A 19,464-nucleotide genomic window follows, 5' to 3' on the forward strand; every position below is an offset into this window, starting at 1 on the left:
TGAAGGTTGTGCGTCAGGGCTGGCAACTTGGCACCTAAAAATCTACTGCCAATCATTAGCGGACTGGAATTCCGCTGTGGCGACCCCTAACCGAGAAAAGCCGAAAGACACAACAACATATATATATGTGTGTGTGTGTGTGTGTGTGTGTGTGTGTGTGTGTGTGTGTGTGTGTGTGTATGCGCATGCATTTAGGTAGATATTTAGATATATGTACTGTATATAGCCATACCTACTTATATACACATATGTATGTATGTGCATACACAGCCCCTAACATTGGAAGATTTGTTAGGCATACCTCCCACCTGGGTGGGTTTGAGTTAGTGCAGTGTGTTTCATTGTTAGATGGTGGCCAATTGGATACTTACTCTGTGAAATCTTTCATCATTCTAGTCATTCATGAAAGTGAAGTTTCGGCAATGTCTCATTCATTTTGTCTTCGTGGTCTTTCTTTCTTTTGAACTTGACCCATAACTATATATATATATATATATATATATATATATATATATATATATATGTGTGTGTGTGTGTGTGTGTGTGTGTGTGTGTGTGCATTTAGGTAGTTATTTAGATATATGTACTGTATATAGCCATACCTACTTCTATACACATATGTATGTATGTATGTACATAAATTAGTTTTTGTATATATAGAAACACACACACACACACACACACACACACACACACACACACACACACACACACACACACACACTCACACCATACCTCTCAACTGCCCAGATTTTCCCAAAATGTCCAGATTTTTGCCTCATATTTTTGGTCTATTCAATAAGAGTTGTGGTTTTCTTTGAACTGTATAATAATTGACTGTGTTGTTTTCATGCAAACAGTGATGCTTTAGACCATGTTGAGCGACATACAGAAATAATAATAAAGGTATCATTTGCATATAGTAGAACTAATGCTAGTTATAGAGACACATATACAGGGATGGACATTAATGGTAGTAATCCCTTGCACTTTAGACTGGTCACTTTCAAATTGTTTGCAGGGTTAGCAACACCTGCATGTATGAAGCCTTCTGCTGAGGTTGCCAGGGTAGCATACCTTTCAGAAGCAGAATTATAAGTGCATTAGTTATCGTCCCCTGCCATGAATTAAGGCATATCTGAGTGTATCAACTGAGGAACATTCAGTGCTGGCTGTAACAACTTACTTAAAGCTGAACCCCGTCCCCTCATTGCAGCAATCTCAAAAGGTTTACTAGAAGGATACCTTCCCAACTTTTTGCAATGCTTTTGCATTAAAAAGCCCAACACCTGTTCACACGTTTACATAATAACATGTTGCATGTTGCACTTTCTTAGAAAACGTCAGTGAGCTACTTTAGAAAATAAAGTATGGAAGGTGTGACAGGGGTTGACTTCAGTTATACATTTTATTAATAAAGATTACATACGCTGGAAATAGTGCAGTCACAATGGACACACAAATGGGAAAAGTAAGCAACTTTCTTTTTCTTCTGTATTTTATCACATTCCTCAGCCCTGGAGAAGAACACCAGTAATTGTGACCAGAATCGGCAGAGAGTAGCCTGACTAGAACAGTATACTCATATGACAAAAACTAAAGCATACTAATAAGTGTATTACAGTAAAATTCATTCATATGACAATTACTAAAGCATACTGAATAATAAGTAAATAACTTTAAAATACAGTGTAACATTCATTAATCCACTACCACATTTCATTTTGTTAGATTATCATAGTCAGATTATCTGTCAAAAGTCAGTACATAAAAACAGAGATAGTAACGTAAATGTATTATATTGAACAACTGAAGTGGAAGGAATTATAGTGTATCAGTAATGACTACTTTGGTAGTGAAAGCATTACTTGTCACTGAAACAGTGGTTGTCAGCATTTACTGCTGCACTGCTTTATTGCAGACTGATTAGGAGATCTCATTGCACAGCTTGTAATAGTCATTCATTTATAACACAAAAGAATCAGTAGTAACCAGTGCAACCAAGAAGTAGTTGTCAGAGTTCAGTCATTCCATCACTACCTGCAACATAGGTAACATTGCTTAATCGCAATTTCTGATTCAATGATTGCATTCTTAATTTTCTCTTGCTATAATAAACTCAGTTACTTCACAAAGTGTGGCTGCATTTTTGTCACCATTCCTCACTTTCTCTCTTTTTCTTTTTTGTCACCCTTTTAAGTTATTTTTTCTGCATGTTCAGTAATGCCCCAGGGAGGCTCAATTGCAAGCTTCTGAGATACAGGAAATACCTATATATTTCCCTAGCTGCCCCAACACGTCTTCACAGGATGGGAGTGGTGGCTTCACCCCTGTTACTCCCATACACACCAGCATGACGTAACGTGGTAAACCAGCACAAAGAGCTTCAGGACCTGGTTGAGGCTGTAGTTGAGAGGGCTGTGAAGAGGCAGTTGCACCAATTTCAATATCTCCTCCAGGGGATACAAGGTTCATTGACCCAGTTGGCTCCATCTGTTGAGCTACCAGAGCCTCCACACACACCCCATTGGGGGCACCCCTTCCAAGCCCTTCAGAGAGGGAGGGGAAAATTCAGATCTCTTCATCCTCTTTTCGAATATGCCTGCCATCTGTATACCTTATCAGCCCATCATGGTGTTCCTGTCTGTCTTGTGTGTCTTTATGTTTCTGTCTTCCATATCTTTCCCTTACCCTCACTCTTACACCTTCTATCCTTAATCATTCCCCAACTTCCCTCTTAACAAAACTGGAAAAGGGGGTTCTACCCCCCACAAAAACATACAGCACCTTCTCTTTCACCTCCTCCAGGAAAATCCTCTTATTGTGTTCCTTTTGTGTTTCCCTTGTTTTCTCTCTCCCCTATTTCCAAATTTCCTGTCTTCCTCCTTTCCAGTCTTATAAAAGCTCAAACAGGTGTCCATTTAAGAACACCCTTTAAAGTGAATAGAAAAAAAAACATCAAAACAGTTTAGCTCAGCTCATTTCAGCTGAGCATTGATTCTCAAAGATAATCTCAAGAGATCTGTTCAAGCGTGCACCCTTAGCCTCCTGTTGAAAATGCCCAATACTGTTCCTGAGTGTAAGTATATATGAATGCTTCTGCACATAGCTACACTGATCTCTACTTATTTATGCCAATTATGATTTATGAAAGCGACGTGGCTGTTTCATCACTGAGCTGAGAAGTTAAGAAAGAAGAGATGCGTGAGCAGCCTTTTCTCACGTAAATGCAGATGCAAAGTCACTACTGACACATTGCCATTATCATTTAAATACAAGCGCAAAGTCATTATTCGCACATTACCATTATCATTTAAATACAGGCACAAAGTCACTATTCACACATTACTGTTATTATGTAAATGCAGGCACAAAGTCACTATTCACACATTACCGTTATCATGTAAATGCAGGCACAAAGTCACTATTCACACATTACCATTATCATGTAACTACAGGTGCAAAGTCACGATTCACACATTACCGTTATCATGTAAATACAGGCACAAAGTCACTATTCACACATTACCGTTATCATGTAAATACAGACGCAAAGTCACTATTCACACATTACCGTTATCATGTAAATACAGGCACAAAGTCACTATTCACACATTACCGTTATTATGTAAATGCAGGCACAAAGTCACTATTCACACTTTACCATTATCATGTGACTACAGGTGCAAAGTCACTATTCACACATTACCATTATCATGTAAAAAAGGTGCACAGTCACTATTAACACATTACCATTATCATGTAAATACAGGCACAAAGTCACTATTCACACATTACCATTATCATGTAAATACAGACGCAAAGTCACTATTCACACATTACCATTATCATGTAAAAAAGGTGCACAGTCACTGTTAACACATTACCATTATCATGTAAATACAGGCACAAAGTCACTATTCACACATTACCGTTAACATGTATATACAGGTGCAAAGTCACTATTCACATATTACCATTATGCTCATGAGATGTATGAGACTGTCAGTACCACCCTGTGTCACATCTGGCATAAGAAAATGAGGTAGAGAAGTAGAAAAGATTCCCAGGATTACAACCCTTACAGCACTCAGATAAATCTGACACAGATGGACATATGGAGTCTGCAACGCTGCTTTTGGTGTAGTAAGAACACAAAGGTTCACAGTGCTATGAGATTGAGATTTTTTTATAATAATATCAAATTATTACCAAATCAGAGAAATGCTGTAGTCTGATGTTATTCAGGACATGAGTCTGGGCCAAGTTGTAGCTCCTCCATATCTTCCCAATAAATTACAGGCATAATTTCATAGGTTGCTACTAGGCTATCAGCCCTAGGGCCTATACAAGCCTAGCCATGACAATTTCCTGGCTATTTCTTCCCACACTATTTACTTCCCTGGACCCCTGTCTAGCAGGGTGACTGACATGATCCCAGGGGTGAAATTCCTTTCTCCCATCAAACTCTACCAGGAGTGGGGTTTGAACCCACACGGACATACATCCATTGGATCTTAAGTCCAACGCCTTAACAACTCGGCCATCCTGGTGTGACTTCCTCTACTATGGACAAAAGCCTTCTTACTGGTACCTTGTATGTAAATCTTAAGTGAACCTTTGAACAGGCTGATCATTCCCTCCTTCATTCTAGACTCATTAAATTAGAATTCAGTAATGAACCTCTTAGCTGGTTGATTAATTACTTTTCAAACATACTTATTCAGCTACATTATACAAATGATATCACAAACTGAGCTGCTCTGTGCTCTGCTGCCCACAAGGCTTCATGCTTGATCAGATTCTCTGCTCTTTATTTTTTAACAGCCTGTCTTGCGAACATCCTATATGATACCTAATCCTTCTACTTTGCAGTCTCCTACTGTCAGAAAGTGCAAAGGCACAGTGATTCAAACTTCACTATAAAGAATTTTCACTAAGCTCTTTTTTTTTCATTCCAGGATGCTTGCTTACGGATAACACTTCCAAAACCAAGACTAGTCTCAGATATCCAACTTCGAATTATGGATCTGTCAGTTAACCCATCTCTTTCTGTCTCCTTTTTAAAATACGTAGATGTTGTGCCGAGCCCTTATGTTTCCCATCAACAGCAAGCTAACACAAAAGATGCCTACAAACTGAAACTGTCCTATAAACTTACCGGATTGCTAACTGCCAAAAGTTGTGCTGTTGGTAATGAAATTCTGATACCAACATTTGAATTTGCTCCCTCTTCACTAGTTTTGTGCAGTCTGCAGAATATCAAGACAGTGCAGACCACTATGAAGAAAATATGCAGTATCTTGAGCCTTACAGATAAAAGACAGCATAGCCTATTAATGAAAAACAATTTGGACTGCCTAGCTATAACAAAAATGCCACATTCCTTTTTCACATACTGATTTACAAATTAGTGTACCAGTGGAGCAAAGAGATAAAGCTGTGACTGCAGTTTAGGTAACTCAAGTTAGACTGGTGGCTCAGGTGCTCTTGACAGCACAGGTAGGGGGATGGGGTGTGCCTAGCTTTTGGGGAGGGTGAGACCATGGTTCCTGCCTGGCTTATACCCCTGCTCTGTTGAGAGGGCCTTGGCTGGTGAAAGGAGGTTCCTCTTCATGTGGGGAGCTGGTGCCAGGTAGATGTGGTTATGGCCATCCAAGCCAGGGATGATAGCCCCTGCTGGTGCATGTGAAGGAGCACATGTATGCCATCAAGGGGTCATAGGCAATTCTTGCTATAATGCAAGTGCTTATGTCCTCACTGGGGTTGAGTTTGGGCCATACATGAAAAAAAAGCTTGCAGTGCTGGGATGCCAATGACATCACAAATCATTTCCATTGCTGCCTTGATCATGGCCTCCCTCCAAGGGTGTAATATCTGATTGAGGGGAAACTTGATGGCTGGCAAGTCTGGGGGGCAAAAATAAGACAAAAATGATTCAACTTATGTTGGTAACATGGATGGATAAAGGCCTGAATACAACCCAGGTAACCCGAGTTTGACTACTGGCATGGGATCTTAACAATGCAAGCAGAGAGGATGGGTGTACCCATTCTGGGGTGAGAAACTGTAGTTCCTACCTTACTTGTGTCACTGTTCTTATAACAAGGTCACAGCTGGAGAATAAAGGTCTGTCATGATGCAGTAAACTGGTGTTGGAGAAACCTGGTTGTTGCCACCCAAGCTCGAAATGGCAGCCCCTGTTGGCATATGTAGGAGGATATTTAGGCGAGGATATAGAAGACATAGGCAACCAGTGCAGTGATACAAAAAATGCTCTCACTGCCAGGATGCCAGTGAGAGCAAAAGGCACCCTTCTGGCTGCCTGGATGATGACTTCCCCCTCCCCCCAATTGAGTGGAGGCTTGATAGTTACCAAGCACAGAGACAAAAATCATACACACAGACACACACACACACACACACACACACACACACACACACACACACACACACACATTGTACTTGAATGACTGCCCTCCAATGGCTAGTAGATGTAAACTCTTAAATGCCCTCAATTTATACTAATTACAGCAGAGGCCATTTTCAAAACATATTGGACTTTAAAGATTTTTGGAAAAAAAACATATTGGACTTGTTTGGAATACTCTGTCTGCTGAATTAAAAATAATAATAAAAGAAAAACTTGCCAACCTTTCTAGATTTAGGATTGCTTTCCAAATATATCTTAAATATCTGCCTACAAATGATTTTTGACAATGATTAAGATAAAGGTTGATTGTTTTGTACAGTACACGAAACTGTAGCAAAATGCTATGTAAATGGTTTGTACAAGCACTGTCTGATATTGTTCACTATTTATTTATTGTATGATAAGTCTATTGTAAAACTGGGATACCCTTCTGTATTTGAATGTTCTACTTTATTGCTTTTGGCAAATGTTTTGGCTAAAAACAATTCCTTCATCCACTCTGCTTTCTTGGTAAAAAAAAAAAAACATACAAACAGATAAATAAGCTTTTCTTTAGGACATATTTTTAAATAAGTAAGTGCATCACTATTAACTGAAGGTCATTTAATTTAATTATTTATCCTTATCATGTTTTTTCTTGCACCCCTTTTCCTGAACAGATATCTCTGGCACCCAAGTCAACATAAAATATCAGCATTATCATTTCTTCCTGTTATATGAAGAACAGATAACACTGGTCTCCAAGTGAAAGGCTGCCAAAGACGTCTGATAACTGTTTGAAATGCCAAGACTTGCATTGTCAAGCATACCTCTCAACCTCTTAGAGCAAGAAATCTGGACAAAACCATAAATAAAAGTGGGACAAAGGCCCCAACAATTCTTAATTATTGCTTTTACAAACTTAGAAAGTTGATAGAATAACAGGTTTTGCATTTTCGGAAAAGTGTGAAGTCTGAAACTCAAATGTCTCTCATTATTTTCTAACTTCGATTTGCTACTAATGTGACAAAAAAGAACACAATTTAATGAAAAATGGGCCAAAATATGAGGCAAAAATCTGGACATTCTGCAAAAATCTGTACAGTTGAGAGGTATGTTGTCAAGTCCTAGGATGTGGAGACTCAATGTATATTATGTTCAAGATTGCTATTTCTTTTTATATTCCGTTTCGCAATTTCAGAGGTGGTTTATAAAAGTTTGGAGGGTGCAGGGAGGCTTCCCCGCTTCAAAAAGGAAGGTTAATGGAAAAAAATGTTTGATATTCACTCTTTTCCTATATTTTCAGTCTTCTTTTCAGCATTTTGGAACATGGTATTACCCGTCCTGACATTACAGCAGGGAGCCAGACATCTTGCTTTGATTGGCTATCAGTAAAGGAAATTTATTTTTAATAATCCCGCTTTAACTGTCTTGTGCAGTGACAGTTTCACAGCATACTCATCTCTTCATGCACATCAACCAAAAAGTGTCTTTGGCACCTAAATCCTGAATATACAGCCATCAGTTGATACCTTCCCAACATCTCCACACTTTCCCAAGAATGAAAGAGAGAGAGAGAGATGGATTTCATCTTCTCATACCTCCCCTCCCTGCTGCCTATTTTGCACCTGAGCCCAGTCATTTAGTGTGTCATCAGCAGTATAATCTGGCAGCACATCAGTGTGTCATTAGCCCAGTGTATAAACTTCTTAGCAAACTAATTCCTTAATGAAGGATAATGTCATGAAATTGGGAGTTAACGTGGTTCTTTTCAGTACTACCACACATTACAGCAGCCACGGTCAAATTTCATTCTCTGTTTTCTTTTACGTAGTTCACTGCATTCTAGTTCATATGCGGACCCAAGCTAAAACAAATGTTGTGGTGTCTCCTTATTTGATGGTATAAGTAATAGCCTTTCCTTCTGTGACTACAAAGATAACTGCTTTTGTAGACTGTTGAAGCTACTAACAAAAATTAAATGAATAAAATGGTGCCTGTTGAAGAGCATTAATTAGTCTGCCATACTGAAGCCCATCTCCTAAAACCTGCGTAACAAATTAGTTATCTGCGCATGCTATCACTAGTAATATTGTGTAGTTCATTCATGTGTAAAAAGTTGTCTTAGAATGATTTCACTGAGGATACTTAACCACACCAGAGCACAATGAGAAAATAAGCACATTTCAGTAAATCAGGCATTCAGCATCAACTCCAAAAGCAAATGAACTGCACGTTCAGAGTTGTGCTTTAAAAATGCTAAGTTGGAATGTGAAATGTGATACCATGTGACATGTTAGTCAGTGCTTGAGATCTTTATTCTATCACAGGGACATCAGGAAGAGAACAATACACACACAAGTAAACACACATAAACACACACACGCACACACACACAAACAAGCACACATATGTTTGCATATATGCATATATATATATATATATATATATATATATATATATATATATATATATATGTGTGTGTGTGTGTGTGTGTGTATATATCTATATACACACACACACACACACACACACATAAATACACATGCACAGACACACACATAGGCATATAATATGCATGGGGATCTGGTGTGTGATACCTAAAATTTTGGAACAACTTGTACTAAGATTTGAAGGATAATTTTTCCTGACTACTGGTAAAATGGTAACTCATGGACCAAGGGCCAAATTCATAAATGTCACCTTGAGGTGTCTGTGGTACCTTTTCTAAATTCAGAGACAGACCAACTGAACTGCTTTTGCATGAAGACATGCAGTACTGTAGTGGACTGTCTCCATGGCCATGCTAAAGGCTAATGAGGCAGTCCAGGGGAGAGGCATATGTTAATTAGTCATGTGATTTCCCAGTGGAGCTGCTTGCGGTAAGCCATTTATGCAGCTGAGCAATTCAGAGAATAGCTTGGTTGTGTAGATTAACATGGCCACTCTTGGCCACTCACGGTAGAGAACACAGCCAAAAGGGGATCAGGAGGGGAAACATTACCCACCAAGTAGAAATCTTCATTTCATGCCTTAACAGCATGTACACATAAAATGGCTCAGAGGATAATGCTAGACACCAGAGACATTGTATATAGCATGACTTAAATGCACTTACTAAAAATAAATAAATAAAGTGTGTTGTGAGTAACTACTAGACAACAAAGATACTATAAGTACAGTGTCTTAAAGGCAGTAGCACCCAGCAGCCTTGTCACTGTAAACTATGGCACTAACCCACTGTGTGGAGAATTTAGTGCAAAGGATTTTACATATATATTGAAGATCGTGGGTGATATTTAATGTCTGAAACAGTTTGAGACATAATTTGTTAGTTTTCTACTTCATTATTTTTATTTATTTTAGTTCATTTGGATTATTAGAATCATGTCCGTTTTAAAGGTAATGCTGCTGTGCTGTTGTCCAGTTGGCTACGTTCAGTTGGTGTTTTATTTTATTATTCTATTGTTTTAAATTTTTGTTCACAGTAATAAGTTTGTTCTTCTTTCGGCTTTTCCCAGCTAGGAGTCGCTGCTAATGATTGGCAGTAGATTTTTATGGTGCCGAGGTGCCAGCCCGATACCCAACCTTCAACAAAGGCATGCCCATTCACGCATGTCTTTTGAACACCACTCGATCGCAGGAAGGACATACAGACTCCACACAGAAGGTGCTCCAGCCGAGAATCGAATAAGCTTAATTTCTAGACTTCCAAGTTGGCTGCACACAGATGATTAGCTTAATTTCAGCACTCCCAGTGTGAAAACAAATACTGAATACTGAAAAATAAGAGCCAGTGGAAATTGTCATCTTAGGTAAATTTGACTTACTGGCTAATAAGAAATTAGGAGGACCTGAAAGAAAATCAATCAAAAAAAAGGTGAAGAGAAAACATTGGCAAGAATCCTGTAGTTTTTCAACAAAAAGCAGTTCAAGCTCCCACTTTGGTACAAGATATGGTTTCCAGTAATTCAGAGGATCAAATGAATCAAATGTACTCAGAGGTGATTAACTGTTTCAGATCATGCACTGATAAAAACTAAGATAAAAATGCAGGATAATGAAGTAAAATGAGACACTGGCAATTTCTCACTTACCTGCTGAAAAGAGGGTAATTTACAGAATGGGCAGTAGAAATTATTTGAGACTTATTAGAGAAAACTGAACTTTCTTCTGAAGGGATAGCTAGTGAGAGAGATAGAATGAAATTGGAGTTTAAAATATGGCAGAAATAAAAGAGAATGTGATGGGGTTAAGAAGTAATAGAAATTATTTAGAGAAGCTGGGAAATGTTAAAGTTTTGTAAGATAAGGGGAATCTCAAAGAAGAAAAAGAGCAGCAACTGCAGTGTGATAAAGAGAAAACAAGGGAGTATTTCAGTAATATGCTAGAGTTTAGAAAGATTGCTGCTAAGCAAGTATGTTTTTCATAAAAACTCCAGGGCACAAAACCTTTTAGAACAATGACTAAGGCAACATAAAGTAGAAAGGGTCGTCGCCAAACTTAGGGGGAGCCTATGACAAGACAAATAACCAGAGATGCTGTGGAGATATTAAGAGGTATTTGAAATTTTATGAATATTTGTGTAAAGCAGAAAAATATGGAAAACAATTTATGAAAAAAATAATTATGCCAAGGTTAGATGATAATGAGGCCAAACAACTAATGCATAAGATAGGTGGAGATGAGATAAAAATGGTGGTGTATAATAAGTCAGCAGTGAAATTTCCAGAAATAAATGGTATTCCCGTGGAAATTTGGAAGTTAGGAAGGAGGAATGTGATAATGATCCAGAAGATTTTTTTTTAATGGTATTTTAAAAGGAGAGGAAGCATCAATATCTTGGAAGAAAGCTGTTTTGGCTGTATTATCCAAAGAGGATAAAGACCCATTGTACCCAGCTCCATATAGACCCATTTCAATTTTGCACCATGATTCTAAAGTGTTTATGTCTGCTATCTAAATGTATGTCAGAAGTGTGGCCAAAATTGCTAAATGTAGATCAGTGTAGTTTTATGAAGGGGAAGCAAATATATAACAACATTACTAGAACAGTGATAATACAGAGAGAAGCAAAATGTAAGAAAATACCACTGTTGGTAATGGGGCCTGATGCAGAGAAAGTATTCAACAGAGTAAGCTTGGATTTTGTGAGTAGGACAATGGAAGCATTTGTATTCCCTGATATAATAAGTTTAATTAGGAGGATAAATGAAAACTCAGAGGCAAGAATTAAAGTCGGAGGGTTCCTCTCCGGTGAGTTGTGTTTGATCAGAAGAACAGACAGGGGCATTCTCTTTCCCCTGAGTTATTTGCTTTATATTTAGAACCATTGGCAAAGAAAATAAAGACCCAGAAATTCAAGGATATAATTGGTATGGTAATCAACAAAAGTTGGCTTTATTTGCAGATGATATTATTTTGTACTTGATAAATCCAGAAAAAAATGTTTGGTGTTGTGGAACATTTTGAGATAGCTTCTAATCTTTTCAAGATATAAAATTAATGAACATAAAACAAGGGCTATAGTCATAAATTATATACCCACATACAGATTGGTTCAACAATACCCAAATTTATGGGGACATGATAAAATTAAGTTGTTAGGAGTATGATTTAAAAAGGCTTCTATTATGGCTGCTAGGGTTATGGAGAAAGAGACTAAGCCAAAGAGAATACAAAAACTGAGAAACTGGAAGGTCTTGTTTATGGTATGGATACTAGGAAACAAGCAGTGAAAATCCTTTTAGTCTTTTTAGTTTTATATACAGGTCAGGCATATCTTTTGTCAACCGGAGGAAAAGTTCACTATAGGCTGCACTTGTAATCAAATATTTATTTCAGTTGCTGCTCCAGTACCAATAAAGGACTCCCAGTCAAGCAAATTCAACACTTTAGTATTCAATAAAATGTACAAGCTTAAAGGATTTAGCTCTTTTGTTTCTAACACACCAGAAATTTCTTCAGAATCACCTGACATTGAATCTAAAGCCATTTAAATACACCCAACACCTCTTTGATTGGCTGTTACATAAAAAACATAATACATTTTTAAAAAGACAACACCAACTTCAAAATATGTTTAAAAATGTTCACTTTATAATATTTTACATATATACACATATAACACATATACATATGTATAAAAAAAATATAAAACACTTAAGAAACTGGATGTTGTTCTATATTAATGTTAGTATCTGTTTGCTCTTAACTTAAGAGCTGGTACTAGTGAAAGATGGTCATTTAATCCAGTGGAGACACAGGCATCATGTTGTAATTGCCAAATAAGTTATGTAAATTCTAGCTTAGATTCCTGGTCACCCCCCTTTCTTGTTGAGTAACTTTCTCTATAACCCAAAACTTATAGTCTGCTTGGGGACACTGCAGTCATTGTCTATAAAGGGCATTGGTGTCATTTTTCTGGTTTATATCATATGTATGCTCATACACCCTCTGCCTCAATGTACGTTTGGTTTTCTCCACATAGTAGGAACAACATACCTTACAATGGGCTAAATAAATCACCCATTTGGTATGACAGTTGAAATGCCCTGTGGGTAAAAAGTGACTTTTGGGGAATCCAATGTAAGTGTGTTTTGGTTACACATAAATGAGCATTGACCACACATACCACATTTATATGTTCCTAATATTATGCCTACAGGTTGTGTATTTTCCCTTTCAAAAATATCCCTTAGATTGGGGTTTCTCCTGAACCCAAACTTTAGTAGTCGAGAAAATACCCTGGGTTTGTTGGGCATAATGGAAAACATCTTCCAGTTTTTTGTCACAATGTTTTGAATCCCCTTAGTATCTTGGTTGTATGTCAACACTAAATATGTACCATCTGTGTCACTTTTAACTGATCCTTGGTCCTTGTTTCTGTTGTTATTATTACTTTCATAGTTTAATAGGGGTATATATTTATTTCCTCATCCCTTTAGAACTTCTTCTTTGATAGTTTTAACCATGCTATCAGGGTATCCTCTCTCACAAAACATTCCCTCAATATAATCCAGTTCTTTCACCAAGTCATCTTTATTAGAAGTCATATGGTCTGCCCGTATAATTTGGCCTTTCACTTTATTTTTCTTTTGTTTGTAAGGATGGTTACTTTCATAATAAAGATACGAGTTTGAGAAACATTCCTTTCTATATAGTTTTGAAATATATTTCCCATTAGTATTGTCCTTCATAATGGTCACATCTAAATAATGTACTTCGATTTCTCTGGTTTCATGTGTGAACTTCAAAAATTCTGTAGTGTTATTTATGTATTCTATGAAACCTTCTATATTTTGTGGGGACGCTTTCCACAAAATAAAAATATCATCCAAAAATCTGAAGTAAATCCTGATGTGATTTTTGTACTGTGACTCAAAAATAAAATGTTTTTCCCAATATAATAGGACAATATTTGTAAATATGGGTGTACATGCCACACCCATAGCAACCCCATCCATTTGATGGTATAACTCACCCTGGAAATATATGAAATTGTTTTTTAATACCAATTCCATGCTTTCTAGGATAGTCCTAAAATCTGAGTGTTGCAAAAATTCAAACTCCACTAACGTTTCTTCAAACCACTGCAGACCTCTATCATGGGGAATAACTGAAAAGAGGTCCTTGACATTGATGGTTATAAACAAAAAGTCATTGTTAAATTCTACTTATCCCATCTTGTACAAAAAACCTCACAAATCTTTTAGTATGTGGGGATATAAATCATAAAAAGGTTTCAACTTTTTGTCAATGTATATAGCTAGAGGCTGTGTTTTTGACCCAGCAGATGATACAATGGGTCTGGGGGGGGGGGGGGGGTTCATATGGTTCTTATGAAATTTGGGTATTCCAAAAATGCTTGGAATGTATTGGTTTAGTAACTTGAAAAAAGGCATAGAACTGTTTTGTTATGGCCCCTTGTAACAAGTTGTCCTCTAGAATAATGTTTATTCTATGGTAGGCTATGTTAATTTGGTTCTGAGATACCTGGTTGTATCTACCATCAGTATTTAACAAATCAAACTATTTTGCTGAATATTCCCACTGCTGCATCATAACTACCCCCTCCCTTATCAGGTTTCATAATAAGAACCCCCTTATTATTACAAATTTCTAACATAACTTCCTTCTCATCTTTTGTCAAGTTTACCTAGTTATATACCTTTCTACTATTGTAGTATGATCTGATTTCTTTGCATACCACCATTTCAAGGTTGTTTAATTCAGGTAATGGGGGGGATTGTAAGAAGTTTTCTTTTTCAACTGGTCCATATTGTCTGACTCAGTTGTACCACCAAGTAATACATCCAAATTAATTTTCCTGAGAAACATGTTCATATCAAGTAATGTTTCAGCCATAGTTCCTTTTTTTCTAGGAATGAATTTGAAATCTTTTTTGAACAAACTAAAGTGTCTCTTGTTCAGTTCAGTACTGGTATAACTGTAAATTTGAAAATTTCCCATCTTATTAATGTGACCCACTACTTGCAATTCATTGTCCATGCTAATGTTCCCCTCCCTTAAAGGTAAGTTCTCTGTTATCTGTTCCAATAACTCCTCTGGGGTTGTGGATAAAACTGCTGTTTCCACCTCTGGTTCCCCTGTCCCCCTCTTGGTGGCTTGTGCATATGTAGGTTGTACTGGCAGATTCCAAATTCTTTCTGACCTTCTTACAGGACCATTGTCTAAAGGAGTGTCTCTATCATCGTTCCAATTATCAAATTCTCTATTTTCTTCACTGTTGTACTCATCCATATCCATTGTCCCCTCTACCATTGTGTGGGTTAAAATGTTGCCTCAGTACCCTCAGCGTAGTCTTTAGTATCCCTCTCTTGTTTACCCATTTTCCTTTTCCAGTTTTTTGCATTCAAAACTTCAACATCTTTAAAAATATATGCATATTTACGTTTATTTTCTTCTAAGGTAAACAATAAATCTTCCTGTATTTTCAAATTCAAAGCTGTAATATCATTCTTTAACACATCCATCATTTTTTCATTATGCTTAATAATAACCCTCATAAGGGCTAAACCACAGGCATTAAATACTTTTACTACATCTTTAAAAAAATTAGTTCCCTCATAAACATTTTTAAGAAATGTATTAATTCTAAGTCCCTTACGGACTTGTTTAACTTTAATTCATTCATTTAAAAAAAATTGTCAGCCATTAAATGTCTAAATTTACACAATTTTTCTTTTAAGTTACAACACATACCAACATATGTTTCATTACCTTGTGGAGGTAAAGTTTGTTCTGCCTAAGCATGAGTCCATATTAATGTCCAAATATTGTTCTCAACCACTCAATGAATTAGTGCTACGGGTGAAACAACTCTGAGTCCGTTGTAAAGGTTGTAAAGGTTATGTTCCATTTCCCTGGCTAGAAGCAGCTCCATGCCTTTCCTGCTGTTGTGTGCCTTGTCGGTGGACCGGAAATGACATCATCATGGTCGGAAGTAATGTCGTCACACATCACATTTCTTGGTTACGGGGTATAGAACCCTCTAGATCTAGAGAAATGCTGTTACCATCATTTTCTTGTGAAAATTTGTTAATGAGCCTTGTAAGCTCACCCACAAGAATTTGATTAGCCCTACCATTTGGGCTTACAGTCTGGGACATTCCTTGGCCACTGGAAAAAGCCATTCCACAGTAACAAAAACTACCAAGAATTCAAGTGAAATACTGAAGTGTAAATACACCAATAACCAAATATTCACTTCAGTTGCTGCTCCACTACCAATAAAGGACTCCCAGTTGATCAAATTCAACACTTTAATATCCAGCAAAATATACAAGCTTAAAAAATTTAATGCTTTTGTTTCTAACACACCGGAAATCACCTTACATTGAATCTAAAGCCATTTAAATACACCCAGCACCTCTCTGGTTGGCTGTTACATAAAAAACATATTAAATTTTAGTAGGCTGCAGTTGTCTAAATGACTCCATTACAACTTATTGTTCATCTGAATAGCCCAAAAATGTATCTTTGTTCTTAAATCCAGCTATTGAGTCAATAAACAACCTATAATAAAACATAGAATCATACAATTGTTTTAGTACCTCATTGTCATAGGCCTGCCTGTCCCACAGCACTATAGCTCCTCCATTATCAACCTAAGTAAAAAATGTACCAAATTATGTCTGTAAAATACAATTTTTTGTTTAATACTAGCCAGGTTCCAACTAGCCTGTCAACATATTTGTCAATCAAAATGTAAACGTCTGATCTTTCTTTGGGCCTGATTAAAAAAGAATAGGAGTAGCATTGTGGAGAGTTTCCACCATTCTGCATTGCAAACCAAAACATGAAATCCTAACCCTAGTATGATGTCATATCCAGGGAGGGGAGGTACATCAGTATGCCAGCATTTCAAGACTAAAAAAGACATTCTACTCTAAGAAAAGGTAATGAGATTCAGAACTGTGCTATGTAAATTAATGCATATGGTTTGTATAACTTTAACATTGTTATTCCAGTGCACAGCCTCCAAGGTCCCCCTGAAGTCAACCATCCTCACAGCACCACCTCTATACTGCATGTGTGGCAGACATGCATCTGGCAGGCATGCATTATTTTGTTGAAAAATAAAGTGGTGGTATGTTGTAGATGTGTTACTAAACTGCAGTCTGAGTTTTAAAAAAGTAGATTCTAATCATCCACGGTGTACAAAGTGGATGACTTGCTGAAAAAACATGACTTTGCATCTACACTGTCCTCACAGGGTCAGTTCAGACATCACATGAGCAGCAGTAAAGTTTTGCTTGTGTAACAGAATGTCATTACTGCTACTGCAGGCATGCAGTGCTTACATTTTGTAATGCCTGCAGTAGCGGTGCCTACATACTGCTGTACACATCATGCACTGCGTAGCTCCACTGAGTATTATGGGCAACTTTAGTACTTATACTTTTTGCACTGACGTTTGACACTGATGGAAATTTTTAAGTACTGCATAGCAGATACAAATATTGTTTTGCAACCCAGAGCATGCTTTTTCAATTTATAATTAATCTAGACAGCCCAGAGGACTGTTTCTGGAATCAAGTGTCGTATTATTGCTTGAGGCAATGTGTTACACAACATGTAACTTCTTTTGGAATCCTATTCTTTATGTTTTCATGTTCTTAGAGTGTTCATTGATTTTTTTTCTTTTCTTTTCTGAACAATCAAGTTTCCTCTGACCTCTCAAAAAGTGAGTACTGTAAATTCTCTGAGTGAGCACTTGTTGCCTGAGGCCTAGGTGAAACAGGCGCACAAGATCAGACCTTTTTCCTGGATATCATGTAATTAACCAGATAACTCTTAATGAAAAAGTTGATACATTCAAACCTGCAGTCTACAGAGATTGCCTTTTGTTATTCCTCTGGCAGAGTTGGTCAAATACAAACGGACTGCATGATTAAATAATCTAAATGTCACATTAAGTTCATTTGTTAAATAATACTATTTATAATTGGTAGATGTGTTTGCAATTCAGCTTTTTATTGCAGGTATAGTACAATATTTCAATGTGGAAAGAAAGCATTTGCAACCCTTTCAAGAAACACATACTAACAGTTTGTAAATATAGGCCCATAGACTATAGGTGCTAGAAAATGTATAAGCAGTAGTCTTATAACAGGTAATATGGATGCCCTTTTGGTTTGTCCTAGCATAGTTTGTGTTGTATTTACAGGCAGGTATGCTGGGGGAATTTAATTTGTTTCTAATCTTCTGAGAAATCTTGGTATTTATCTGCACTATTCTAACACAGGGGCATGTGTCACATTTTACTTGGTCATACATGTGTCTCTGTTCATTTATGTTTATATGGCTTATGCAATTTCTTGGTACTTGCTGGCAAGGTAGATGGCAACACTTCGTTAAGTTCAGGTTGGTAAACAAATCCCCACATAGACAGTGGTTAATGTAGGAATGTATAGGTATTCACACAGGGGGGATTAAACAGGCATGGCTTTCCAGATAGGACTGATAAAGCTCAGAGGCTAGGACTGATTTAAAGTCCACTTTACTGAAGGAGCAACTCCACTGTATGGAAATTATCATCTTTCCCATAAGACAGCTACAGAACAGTTGTCACCTTTAGAGTCCTTTCTTTCAGACTTATATCAAACTTCTTATACAGAGCGTACAGTTGAACATGCACTAATGGGTGAAGAATGGGTAATTTTTGCAATGCTTAATTCATCATCCTTTGCTTCTGCCTTTTTCTCCCTGATTATTTATTGACCAGTGGTCATCTCATGCTCACACTTTGCACCAGTCAGAGGTTGATAATGCATTTCAAAGTACAAAACTTAGTCCTAGAACTTTGTAAGTTACTGCTACAACAGCAACACATATGGGTGCTTTGTCACTGGATCTCTTACTAACAAAATACCAGTTCTAAGTTATGGATGCTGAATGACTTTCATAGCTTCATAGGTTTATAGGTAGCTACTAGGCTATTGGCCCTAGGGCCTATATAAGCCTAGCTAGAAAAGTACCCTGGCTTTCGCCACCCAAGAAAATTATTTTCCTGTGCCCCTGTCAAGCAGAACCACAGAAGTGATCCCCGGGGTGAATTTCCTATTACCCATCCAATCATCAAGATTTTTCTTGAAGAGTGCTAATGAGGAGCTCTATTTGACATAGATGGGAAGTCTCAGTGACAGGAATCTATCTCTCCAGCATGTCCTGTTTATTGGGGTGACAAGGTTTAGGTTCCTAGAGCATGTAGCTGGGAGGGATTGGGATTTCTTTAAGTGGAGCATGTCCAACAGCTCTGGGTTTGACATAGCTTTGTATGTTATGCAGAGATCGCCTCTGAGTAGGCGATATGCAACGGAGTAAAGCTGGAGTTTTTTGAGTCGGTCTGCGTAAGGCATGTGTATGAGGCCAATAATCCTCTTTGTGAGGTATTTTTGTGGCCTTTCCAGTTGTTGTAGATGTCTTGTGAGGTACATACCAAAAGGGGCGTTGTACTCTATAATGGGTCTAATTAGTGATGAGTACAGGGGAACAATGACCTCTTTTTTCCTTGATGAGAAACCTTT

At 37.4% G+C, this 19,464-nt stretch overlaps 1 protein-coding gene and 1 non-coding gene across 2 annotated transcripts in view; one reads left to right on the top strand and one right to left on the bottom strand.

Annotated features, from left to right (window-relative positions):
• Window positions 1-19,464, top strand: part of DLGAP2 (DLG associated protein 2) — a 1,650,454-nt gene that overhangs the window by 1,350,764 nt on the left and 280,226 nt on the right. The gene's annotated exons all lie outside the window — the stretch shown is intronic.
• Window positions 4,471-4,553, bottom strand: TRNAL-UAA. The gene has a single exon. It is a non-coding gene; the product is annotated as a tRNA-Leu (tRNA).

Source organism: Protopterus annectens, chromosome 1.part1 (genome assembly GCF_019279795.1).
Source record: "Protopterus annectens isolate FY-2018-M chromosome 1.part1, PAN1.0, whole genome shotgun sequence".
NCBI classification, from domain to species: Eukaryota; Metazoa; Chordata; order Ceratodontiformes; family Protopteridae; genus Protopterus; species Protopterus annectens.